Source organism: Monomorium pharaonis, chromosome 3 (genome assembly GCF_013373865.1).
Source record: "Monomorium pharaonis isolate MP-MQ-018 chromosome 3, ASM1337386v2, whole genome shotgun sequence".
Taxonomy (NCBI): Eukaryota; Metazoa; Arthropoda; class Insecta; order Hymenoptera; family Formicidae; genus Monomorium; species Monomorium pharaonis.
The window spans coordinates 8,352,101-8,364,773 of record NC_050469.1 but is presented as its reverse complement, the minus strand read 5'-3'; the positions used below and the strand labels follow the sequence as shown (position 1 = coordinate 8,364,773).

Here is a 12,673-nt window from a genome sequence, read left to right as displayed (position 1 = left end):
TGCCATTATTAGACAAAGGTCGTTTTAGTTTAACCTTTCTCCTATTTACTAGTTCCCAATCCTAAAATTGTGCAGATTGCAAAGATCGAGTAACAATACAGAAGTTCATAAAAAAATTAATAGCTTAGCAATAATAACTCACTCTAACAAGAATAAGCAAGTATATATATATATATATATATAGAGTCAAAGACGGTTGTAAAGTGTTTGTGAATTAAAAACAGCTTTTTAAGATAATTGCTATAAAATTAATAATACAAATTAAGTCCACAGTTAGAGACGTCAGAAACAAAAGGGCTAATTTTACGCGCGGCGGAAAAGCTTACACACGAGTAACATGAATTTAATTTGTTACATTGTTCGCGTGTGTATTCGAAGTAGAGCGCGCGCGATCGATATACGGGCGATAGACGGTGATTTAAAATAATGTTGGGGCGCAGCTTTACTACGAACTCACGTAAATTCGAATTTAGAAGTGGACGTTTGCCAAACTGCAGTTTGCGAATGTACGTAAATGCGTACGCTCGTACGATATTTACGGGGGGCTGCGGTTCGCCTGCTAAAACACGGAGTAGAATAACGTCGTTGGACAGTTGGAATATAAATAAAAATTAATCCGGAACATGCGCCGGTGAAACAAGCTGCCCTCGAGCCAAGCATAATCTACGACTTATTATCAAAGGTTAAAAATTGCATTTGTAAAAATTCAATTTCAATTCTGTCCAGTCTCGTTTTCTATGAATATTTGGCTTCAATTACCTTCAATTATGTTACAAAGAGAAAATGATTTTTTAAAAAGTATGCGGATTTCTTTAAAATAAAAATCCTAAAATAAAAACATTGAAAATTGTAAATTTTTCAGATTCTAAGCAATTAACAGCCAATAATAGTTTTGCATAAAGTTTACATGACCTATAATTTACACATACCATTCTATCTTATTAATTTCTATAAATCAAAGGATTTTTATTATTTAACTGATGTTTTTCTTAAAATTATGTAAAAAATGCTAGTCACAAAGTTCAATATGTTACGTTTAACTCTAATCCTACACCTGGGGTAAAGTAAACCCCACTGGTTTTTGGCTTTAGTTTTAGAGTTAGTCTTTTGCTTAGCTTCATAAATTTATTCACTGTTTTAAAATTTAAATTGCCCGAAAACAACTATTGGACATTATTTTTAGAAATTTGAGAAATGTTAAAAAATTTTTTTGACGCAAAATGTTTGATAATATACGAGTAATAACCATTTAAAGAGACTGAGGTGTATTACATCCCTTGTGTAGAATACTGAATTATTTGATAGTGTATAGAATTAGGGTTAATACTCACAAAAAGATAAAACTTGAAAAATATTCTATACGCTTTAATATTGCTCTGTTAATATATTTTCTACTTATCTTCATAAATTTTGATGTTGATATAAGTACTTCATTATTTTATTGCCAGAGAATTATTTTTGATATAACATGTTACAAATTCAAATTATCAAATATTTTAATATAATTAATACATAACTATTTATGTATTTCTGAAATAATTTAAATAAGTTTTTCCGTGACAAAATATTCATTAAATGTTGTCATTTTATTTTCAATATTTTCAAGTAATGCAAAATTAATAAATAGATAAATATAGAAGGTAAAGATAAATTGGTACATTATAGGAACAAATATAATTGATAGTTATTTAAAATTTTCACGAAATAAATTAGATTGTATACACAAAATATTTTCTCTTCTTTTATTTCTGTTTGTAACATACGCATTGAAAAAATTATTAATTACTGTCTTTTTACTTCAATTTGTGTAAAATTTAATCCTGATAAGAAAGCAAAATTCTAAATTCTATTAAAGGGATATTAAAAAAATAAAACAATAACACATAAATATTTACAATATTCCTCTATCATATTTTACAGACATTAATTTATTTCTTTTTTCATAAATGCATACAAAGTAAATTAAATACATAGTTAAATATTAGCTTTTTTCGACTAACTTATATATTTTAGAAGAAAATGATTATAAACAATTTTACGAATAATAAATAAGTAAAATACTTACCTCATGATTGCTTCACCGCCGCCGTCGCTTAATGCTTCCCAGGCCTGCTTCTGCTCTCAGGTTCTTCTTGTCCCTTCACATGGCAATCACAAAACACTCGCGAAAACACAGTTAATTACATTGTGCGGCACTCGATGTTAATCACAGGCGACGCAATATACTTTATTACTTTATAACGGAAGAGCAACGTGGAAATGGTTAACGGTATGGACAATCTAAAACGGCAGGGAATTTTAACGAGTTATCGATGTAAACTCGACGAATTTGCATGCTTGACAAATATCAAAGCAGAAGATTAATTGCTACTGCAGTTACTAATTAAGTGCGAATCACAAAGCTGTTCGATTCGGGTTCGATCTATTCTGTATTCGCCAATCGATGGATTGAACTGTCAGAAATTACAGAATCGAAATTCCATCGTTATGCATTACGGCTTTTCGTTATTTCAATTGCTCGAGACGGTAATCCGTGTATCATTCTGCCCTATTATTATCACAAATATCGTGATGCAACAATTCAGTTTCTATTTTCGGTATAATAAATCACGCGAAATATTTGCTTCATTAAAGCGTCTATTCAATATAAATAATTACAAGTTATCAATCGTTAAAGATTACTAATCACCCAGGTCGATATTTATGAAAAAAATTTTCGTTGAGAATAGTCAAATTTTTTTAACATCTATCGCGGTCACATCTCGAAAAATAATATGACAGCACACAGAATGGTTCACGACGCAACTTATCGGTTCGACTTTCATTGTGTAAATGTTAGCACAGTGACTTTGTATAAACAATAATGCTGTCACAAAAAACAAATGTCGAGCACCATCGCCGTTACGAAATAAACACACGCCGGCTATTATGTTCCTTATTTTTCATACCGAATGATAGATATATGTATATTACGCGGATTTTCATTATTCAAAATCACTCGGTAAATTCATCTCTATTATTCCGCGTTTTCAATATAAAAAAATAAATATATCTGAAATATATGTAAAGATATAACAAAATAATATCAGACTACATTTAAATCAACGAAAAATTTAAAGTACCAGATACTACCGAATTCAGCGATATTAAGAAAGTAATCGCAAGATTAAAAAAAAAATATATATATATTGTAATTAAAAATATTGTAAGTACAAAACAAATGATTATACGCTTTATTACATAATTAAGTTTTACAAAATTTAGTCATTTCTGTTTCTAAAGATTTTTAAAATTGATTATTATGAATCAATAATGAGAAGGTAATGCACTCTTCAAAGAAGTTTATCGTGCGAAAGAAATGACAAGCGATCCGATATTCATAAAGTTTCCATATTAATGTGCTTGCCATTGCACGTGCAATATATACCCGCTCTCGATCACTCGAAACAACCCTCGAGTGCGCTCGTACTCTGGATGAACAGTAGACTCGAATGTAAACGAAGCCACCCTCGATGCGGCGCGTCGCGACGCGGCGCATTTCGCGAGCAAGCAGGAGCGCGTGTTCACCCGGGATATATCTCTACGGAAGGACAGAATTGTGTATTGTTCAGCAGTAAAAAGCGGAAGAGGCGCGGGGTGCGGATGGCGGTCGTATAAAATCCAGGAGGAACGACGACATCGAAGGGGAAAGAGAGAGAGAGAGAGAGAGAAAGAGAAAGAGAGAGACGGAGGAAGAGAGGAGGAAGAGCAAGGAATAAAGTGCAGGAACGTTCAGCAGCGACGTTCTGGCGTTAACCGTTGGCGATCGTGTGTGTTTTTACGCCGGCAGGAGCGTCGGTTATAAAACACTGTGTGTACGATGGGACGCCACCACCGGGGACTGCCACCAACGCCGTTTGTTTGTTGCGTGGCACGAGAAAGAACAGAATGAACGGAGAGGAACGGAGAGAAGGCGTTGCGGTTTCAAGAAATCGTGCCGATACTTTCCTTGCCTATTATTCGTCAACGCTCTTGTCGCGTTTTTGTCGCGTGACGATAGCAGTATCGAGAACAACGGGCCTCGGAATTGCGATATTAAAGAACGATGACGCAGATCATTCAGGAGACGGGGATTGATTTTCATTTGACCGCTCCTCGGTTCGTCGCCGAAAGGAGTGCGACGTGACCGATTCTTACTCTAGCATAATTTTAATTTAGCAGCTTGTGCTAAGTTTGAAACGAGATAGACGTATTGAAGGAAAACATTGCTGTTTTTGGATATGCAACTTAATGGAAATATTAAAATAAAACTAGAGCAAAATAACGATATAAGACGATTATTAAGTTATGAAATATAATGTAATATCATTTATAATTAATATTCAATCACATCGTATATTCTTGCTGCAGTATGTGATAATGCTGGTCTATCTACTTATGATATTAAAAGAAACATTTGCGCGATCAACGAGTTTAAATTTCGTTTAAAAAAAGATAGAAACTTCATTCTCGATAATGCCAGGTTCAAACGACCGGAAGTATCGGATTCGGATCGAACATTTCCCACAAGAGGAGAGATTCTTTTCGTCGATGTGCAAACGTTCACCATCCATCGCAGATACGATGCGAGCCACGAATGTTCTTATCTCTCTTCACGGCGATTATCTTAACTACTCGCGATCACGTGTGACGTCGTGGCAGCGTCGACGAGTGTCGTTTACCGGAGATGCTGTGTGTGTCTCGCGGTGACTGTCCGCTCGTGAGGAAAGAATCGCGCAAGAAACGCGCGCGTCGATTTTCTTTCTGCGATCATGGATTACCCCCTTTATCCGCCGTTTCTTTTTTGCCCTTCGGGCAAACCTTGGGGACTTAATCATTGGTTGACGTTCCAAAAAGATTGATAGAAACTAAAATTTATTGACTTGAATTCCTAACATAAATTCCCGGTTGATATTATTTTTCCAAAGATTAAATTCAAATTTGAGGACGAAGAGTGGCAATTTTCACAGAATAATTCTAATCCAATAGATATCTGTTTAATTGGAGAGAGTTAAACTGTACAATTATTCCATAGAATCGCGAGAAAATTAATAATCGCTTATCGAAAATTAATTCACTAGATTTGTCCGGTAATTTACAAGGTCCTTGAGGATCCTCGCGTGACAGAAATATGAGCATTTAATTTTCACATCTCGTCACGTATTTCTGGTGGCGTTACACTCCACGTTAGATGTTTCGTCGGCTACATAATTACCTTGCAAACCACGCTCGCGCGAATAGCAAAGTTTCCAAGGGTAAAACGGGATAAATAGAGAGAAAGAGAGAGAGAGAGAGAGAGAGAGAGAGAGAGAGAGAGAGAGAGAGAGAGAGAGAGAGAGAGAGAGAGAGAGAGAAGAGGAGAGAAAGCGAAGCGGGCACAAATGAAGGGGATGTTGAGAAAGTTCGCTGATGATTTTCCAGAGAGCGTAATCAGGCGATCTGCAGGCACGCGGGCGTTGTTCGTATCGATAAAACGACCGCGAGGGATAGCCTATCCAGGGAAATGTGTGTGCGTTACGTGAAAATGGAACGTGGCGCGCAAACGCGCAGCAACAATACGGCCGCGACCACATCGGACGGATCCTAATGACGTTGCCGGCTTTAGACCGGGATAACCGTAATGGTTTTATACATTTCACTTATACCCCTCGTGATTTAAACGCCTTCTGGGCTTCCAAACGGTATAAATATATGTCTCGTTCTACATCAAGGCGATAAAGAACATTCGTTATTGTTATTCCTATTGGAAGACGTAAATATACATTTTGCGAAGGAAAGAATTGTTCTTTCAGATCTGCAGACTTTCTCCCGCTAAATAAAACTGTTTCAGGATAACTAAGAGTTTTATGCCTTCAGCGAATAACACATAATTTTTTTACACATTTAATTGATGTCTGTCAGTTTATTGTAACTTTATGTTAAATAAATAATTACCGCTTTTCCGATTCATCATCGAGTGCACCAAAATTGTGTCATAATTACCCCGATTGACGACCACGTTGCATTTGACAAGAAACGGGAGTTAGAGCAATAATTATAGAACGATTAAAGTTTGCAAAAGATTGCGCCGCTTAATTAGAGATTCCCTTTTGTTTTGTCGGGGACGAGCCACGTTAGTACTGCAAAAGTCCTCGCAAAAGGCCTGTCGTGAATAGATTTTTCTCGTCGCCGCGACGAAGAAGGAACGCAGCTGGCCCGACGCGCTCAGCGCGGCGCGGCGTAAAAAAGCGACGCGCAAGAAGCACCGGTAACAACTGTCGACCATTGTATCCGCATTAGGTGGCTGCCGACGCCTCCAGGAACGTCGAGCGGCGGTTGGCGTTGGAGGATAGCTGAGTCGTATTTCATAGCTCGCTCGGTCCTTTCTGCGAGAAATGCCAGGTCCCCTTCTCCCCGAACCAACCCCCCTTGCCGTCGCTTCGCCTCGCGAATTCACCTTCCCTCCCACCCTGCCACTCCATTCGGGCGTCTTTTCTTGACGATCGTGCGTTGCGAAGCGGAAGCGTAAGAAAGCGCGTTCGAGACTGCAATACACCGAGAAGGCGCGAGGAAGTTTTAAGAAAGACGAAAAGTACGGTCCGGTTACGAATTCCAACAATGGCTTACTTGATTACGTCCCGAAATACGTACTGTGGTACAAATATTGATACTGATCATTGCGAAAAGTATGAAATTTTTGTTTAAATATAAGGATTATTAATTTAGTTAATTGGAGGTAGGGTATTTTCATTTTTTGCAAATGACAAAAATGTTATCATGTGGGATATAATTATAAAAATGTAAGTTGTTTGGTTATCGAATTTTATTTTTTAAAATTTAGTTTAGTTCTTTGTTGAACATGGCTCATCGATTTTTCAGAGTAACAAACGAATGTCAACCAAGCGGGATAAAGGATCCTCTTTAATTTCGTTACGCGTTGGATTAACAATGGAAACGATGGCTGAGGACACGGTTCGATTACAACGTTTGACTTGCAGAAGCTGCCGAGTAAACGGCCGGGCGAATCGTTCTAATGGGAATGAACACGAAAAGTGGGGGGGGGGGGGACGAGACGTTGCAAGATAACGTAGCGTGGTGAAACTAGAGTTTCAAAAAGAGGATCGGTGGACAAAGTAGGTGTACGAACGAAACTCCGAGGGACGAGCGAGCGAGCGAGCGAGCGAGCGAGCGAACGAGAAAATGAGAAAGAGAAGGGGTGGGGGAAAAAAGTAATTAATTTCGTCACGCCCGATTCTATTTGCTCGGGCGTCGCTTCCAATCCCGCATATCCGTCAACGTGCGTCCGCCAAATTATTCGATGCGGTCGCGGTAAAAGCGTTCCCGTTCCGCACGCGGCGAAATTAAAGTCGGAGCTCCGGTCGGATTTAATAGCCGGCCGATTGTCGCGGGTCGCGGCACGGACGGTACGGTATTTGATCGTGGAATACATCTAAATTCAATTAAACTGCTTCTTCGAAGCACTCTCGATATTTCAATTTTAAATAACTCGTTGGCGCACTTGCGCACGCAGGCTCTGCTGCTCCGCTTTCGAGCCCTCGTTCTGAAAAGTTTTCATCGAGATTGCTGATATCGACGCCACATCGGCGTTACGCGTCGTATATCATCTTTTAAATGACAAGGCAAGGATGGCAGTGATTAAAAGTGAGTTCTCTGAAATTTTCCAAGTTTCTATAGTTATTCTTAAATAACTATACTATATAACCGCAAGTAAGAAATGAGTTCAAACTATATATATGTACATGTAAGTTCGACATTAAAAATATTTTATTAAAATGTTAATATCGAGTGCGTTTCGATCCGTTTCTGTTCTACGAATATGTAAAAAAAAAAAAACCTGAATGTATTTATATACGTATATAATTGTTATATACGACAAACAAAATCGTGTGTACATATGCTGTGTACATTTGGATGTAGCTTGTTACACGGATTTAGCTGCAAGGCAGCCGGCAATAATCCGCAGTAATTACCGTTGCCTTTTGGATTTAGTGGATTAGTCCGCGTCAGCCGTGGCAGAAGTTGTGTCATCTGCTGAAAAATTAAACGTGAATTGCGTTAATTGGTGACGTTGGATCGATCGGTCGTTCATATCGCGTTTGCAGAAACGGACTTCGTCCGAGCTAGGTCGGCAAAATTGATCGTGCGTCGGTGGCGGTTGAAAACTTGGACTAATGATCATTGAGGACGCCGTTAAGACGTTTAAAAAGAACGGCCGTTATGCCGGGGATAAACCGCCGGTGGACCGGAACGAGCGTTCATTTAGATTAGCAATCTTAATACAGCAGTTATCTCCCCTTCCTTTTTCTTCCCAGCGTCCTGTTACCTCCTCCCTCTTGTCATGCCGTGAGTTTTTGTCGCGCGGGTCTTTCCTTCGTTCCTCTCTTTCGAGGCGGAATGGCGGTCTATCTAGATAAGACGTCGACTCGCTCTCTGATTTCTCGTCTTAAAAGGACTTGCCTCCGTACATTTTCAGGATACTCTTTCTTCCCTTCGATCCTCCGACGAGTAGCCACGGGGAACGACATCGGGAAATCTACGCGAAATATTTCGACTCTGTTCTCCTTTGCACCTTCCGAGATATTCTTGGCGTAGTGAGGACGATATTTAGTTTTATCCATTTTTCAAAACTCGCCTGATATAATTTCCGGAAATCTCTTTAACTTCTCTCCCGCCTTCATCTTCTCGAAGAGATGACATGAAAGACTGGGCCAGGTATCCTTCGAATCTCTCGTAGAAATTTTAGACTACTTTCTCGCTGAAAAGATTTTCAGTGTGATCTCTGATCTGGTTTCCTATTTTCAAGTTTATCTCTGTGTTCTTAAAAATGTCCTGTAAAATGTATCCTTTTGCGCTCTTATAATTTATTCCTTTAGAATCATTCTTTCAAAAATTACATATCATATTACAAATCATATATTTAAAAATACGTATGAAAAAATAGACCTAAAATATTTCTTATTTAATGTTTAAATCGGAACTACTCATGATTTATTCACAGTTGACTGATTCAACCCACGTATCGTATCTATTTGACTGAACATTCAAGAGACACGTCGACATTAGAGTAAATTTTCGTCATTCACTTAAACGTTTCTTCGACCGAATACCCGGAAATATCTCGCAAGAACGAGGAGGTAGTGTCCCGATTCCGTTGAAGATCTCGCGAGCGTGAAATTTCGTCGGCTTAAAATTTGAAATTTTTGTCGCTGCAAAACGGAATTTTTGCCGTCTCGTCTCTCTTTTGAACTCGAACGAAATTTTTCTTGGGAACTATCCTTAATTCTTACGTCACCATCGTTCCCCGCGACATTCTCCTAGAGACGGCTTTGCAAACGGCAAGACGGATGCATACGAATTTTCAAGGTTTTTAACTTTTCCGGATCCGGCACGTTTACCTATTTATGAGGAGAAAGAATATTTCTGAATTTTTCATGAGTTTTCGATGTTTCCGGGATTCTTTCGGAATTTCTTGAGCGAGAACTTGAGCGATAGCGGAAAAGTATTTAGTAAGTAACGCGTTAACTAAAAAAAATTCTTTCCTTTTGAAAACTAGTCTCAGAAAAATTAACTCATTCTCTATGTTATTTTTTCTGATCCTTTCGCAACACGCTTTCTTTCACACGCTCGCGAATAAAAGTTACGGAAGGCGCACAGAATACCTCGAGATCCTGTCGCCAGGTCTCTCTCTTTTGATCTTCTTCTTTACTTTGAGTTCTTTAATTCGTCCTTTCTTTGGTAGTCCTTTTTTTTTTATTTTCGGTACTTTGCCGGCATTAAATTCACGGTAGACGGGCGACTTCATTGAATTCGTTTAAACTGTTCTTATCGCTTACATTAGTAAGCTCTGACCCGATGATACTCTTCTCGTTAAATTATTCCCTCCCTATCTCTCTTTTGCGTCTTCGCAAATTCGCCAAAATAGAAAACCGCGAGCACTATCTCTGATCTTTTAATCCGGCTTGATTCCGAATTCTACCTCGCAACGCGTCATCAATTATTTTCCAAGTTCGGGAAAACCTCGAAGGAGTCGACTTGGCGTCCTCGCAACGTCCTCCGACCGCCGCCACGCCGAATTTATTCCTTCACGGTACTTCGTAGCGCAACCTACGGAAAACTTGGACTTCGTCCAAAAGTCTTTCGCTCCACTCTTTTTACGGTCCAGCCTTCATTTTATAATACCGAAGTCTACTGTCCGAGAGAGCGCTTCTCCATTTTCCACTGGCGCGAAGTGCCGATAAAAAACACGCGTTTCCATAAAATGCCTCCCTAGCATTGAGGCCTCCGACGTTAAAAAAGGGGGGAGTCGCGGGTCCATTCTACCGAATCTCCGAAAGAAGAGTAGTGCAGTATAGAAAACTATTCTGGAAATCTCTTTCGATCTCCGCTTAAACGTCAGGAGCGATGCGGAATGTAAATCGCTTATGCGACGCGTCCGAATTTGCACCCTGGTCCGGATGCACCCTGGGATTCGTATCGCGGATGCGCATAATTCTTTCCCCATTCGTATAAGCACGAAAGAAATCCGTTCTCGCTACCGGATTCTAGATACCTACCTCCCTTTATCGCGCCAGACCCTTCAATCTCAACCAGCAGCCGAAGAGCTTTCCGCTATGCCGAACCAACAAATCGTACCGCGACGAAGGCACTTCCGACGGTCGCACCTCGCGCACCTTGCGAAAGACCGCCGTCGCCGTCGCCGCCGCTGCCTCCATTCCGCGCGAAAAATAAATTACGGCCGCCGAGGAGAATTATTTGCAGGCTTTGTCGTACTGTCGTCACTCGTAACGTTCAATTTACTCGCCGGCATCAATCTTATTCTACTCTATTCGCTCCGGAGAGACCCGATCCTTTCGCCCCTAATCTCAGCGGCCTTAACCATTTCTTTCTACCTTCCTTTCCTCTCCCCTCGTCTACACTCTCGCCTTTGCTACAGCGAGGATCAGGGCACCATCCGGGTTTTCTTCCCGAGCTTCCTCGGTCCTCCATCTATTAGACAATATCATGTAATTGTGTCAATGTTCCTTTCGTGATTGCCCTAGCGCGCAGATTCCTCTTTATTTTCACGCTGTACCACTTCTCGCGGTACAACAAAAGTCCGCTGTAAATTAAGTCACATGGAGATGAAAGGAAGAAACGCATATGGGCAATCGATCGTTTTCTATTCGACAAATAGTATATTAAAAGCTTCAGTAATGTAACATGTTGGTGTTAAGATTCCTTACGTTAATAATGCAAGAAATGATGAAATTTAAGATTCAGGAATACAAAAGAGATTTCTTTACAAAAAAAAAAGAAGGTTCAGATTTCTATATCAGCGTTGCCTGTGTGTTATTGTGTAGCTCGTAATTATCGCACCGTTTCGCAGTGAGCTAAATTAATCTAGCTGCGATTGATTTCTTCGGGGGAAATTGTGGGGGCACCGTTTGTGGCGGGAAATTAATGACGGGGATTTAAAACGCGTAATCAAGAGCACAAGGCGGAAGACGGATCATGCGAGATGCGGGGGATACAAAGTTCTCTCCGGCTGGTCCGAGAGAACACAGGCAATGGCGGCAGGCGTATAGCCGTGATGAATCGAGGCCGCTACTTGACGCTCTTCGAATTTGTATGCCGGCCGCCGGGAGCGAAAAGAGCGACGGGTTGTTTAATAAAATATTTCACGCTGATGAATGGCCGGCGCCAAGAGTGTCCCTACAGCCCGCGCCGAAACCCACGGGGGAAGCCGCCGCACCGGCACGAGAAAAAGCCGGGCTGACAGATTTGCCCTCGCATCTCGCGGACCGTGAAATTAAGGTCACCACGAAAATTAGCACGATTAATTGAGTAATCGCTGCGGTAAAATCGCGCGGTTACCTCGCGGTGTAAAATAAGGACGATATTTTTGGCCGAGGGAAAATATATATATCTCGGCGAGAAGAATTTTCGAAGGGGAGTACTGCGCTCCGTTCGCCAAAACACGCCGATTATAGGACGCGACGTTAAAAGTTTCACGTCCGCGTGTAACAAAGCATTACGGAAATGTGTTTACTACCGTATCCATTTAACGAAGAAACTTCCTCTATCTAAGCATTACTTCGCGAAACTGCTGAACTTGCTCGCTCGTGCGAATCGCGCTCCAATTGACCCTGACGTTCGTTACATCGATGTTACTTCGCCAAACAGAAACACGTACGTTCCTCAACAATGTCGAACAAACATGTTTCACGAGGAGAACGCGGGTTTTTTTTTCACTTGAACATTTTTTACGATAGCAAAGGGACCGCGCGGCGCGCCTTCACTTACGGCGACTCGTGAGAGAGAGAGAGAGAGAGAGAGAGAGAGAGAGAGAGAGAGAGAGAGAGATAGACGGACTTGAAAGAAGACACGCGGAGAATTTTTCAAGGATAGTTAAAGTACACTTTGGGGATCTCCGATATAGCCTCTTGGTTATGTAACGTGGCACGCCGGCGCGCGTTGACGAGCTTTCGAAGACGAGCGAAGGGGCCCCGATAATGAAATTTCGATCATAATCGCATTTTTGAGCGAACGCGCTACCGGAGACGGACGCTATTTTTCTTCACCTCCGTTACTTCGATCATGGCAGTTCCGTTACACCGCCTATCCGTCACTGGCGCGACGTCTGAAGGTATAGTAAATTGTTTCGTTGCGCGCGAAC

General features: G+C 40.6%; 1 protein-coding gene and 2 long non-coding RNA genes across 3 annotated transcripts in view; all 3 read right to left on the bottom strand.

Moving 5' to 3' along the window:
* LOC105835619 (E3 ubiquitin-protein ligase MIB1) overlaps positions 1-12,673 on the bottom strand; it is a 375,334-nt gene that overhangs the window by 124,232 nt on the left and 238,429 nt on the right. The window lies entirely within an intron of this gene.
* LOC118644836 overlaps positions 1-12,673 on the bottom strand; it is a 71,560-nt gene that overhangs the window by 53,888 nt on the left and 4,999 nt on the right. The gene's annotated exons all lie outside the window — the stretch shown is intronic.
* Positions 1,928-6,759, bottom strand: LOC118644840. Its single transcript, XR_004962633.1, has 2 exons — positions 3,428-6,759; positions 1,928-2,280 (listed from the first exon to the last, which is right to left on the bottom strand). It is a non-coding gene; the product is annotated as an uncharacterized LOC118644840 (long non-coding RNA).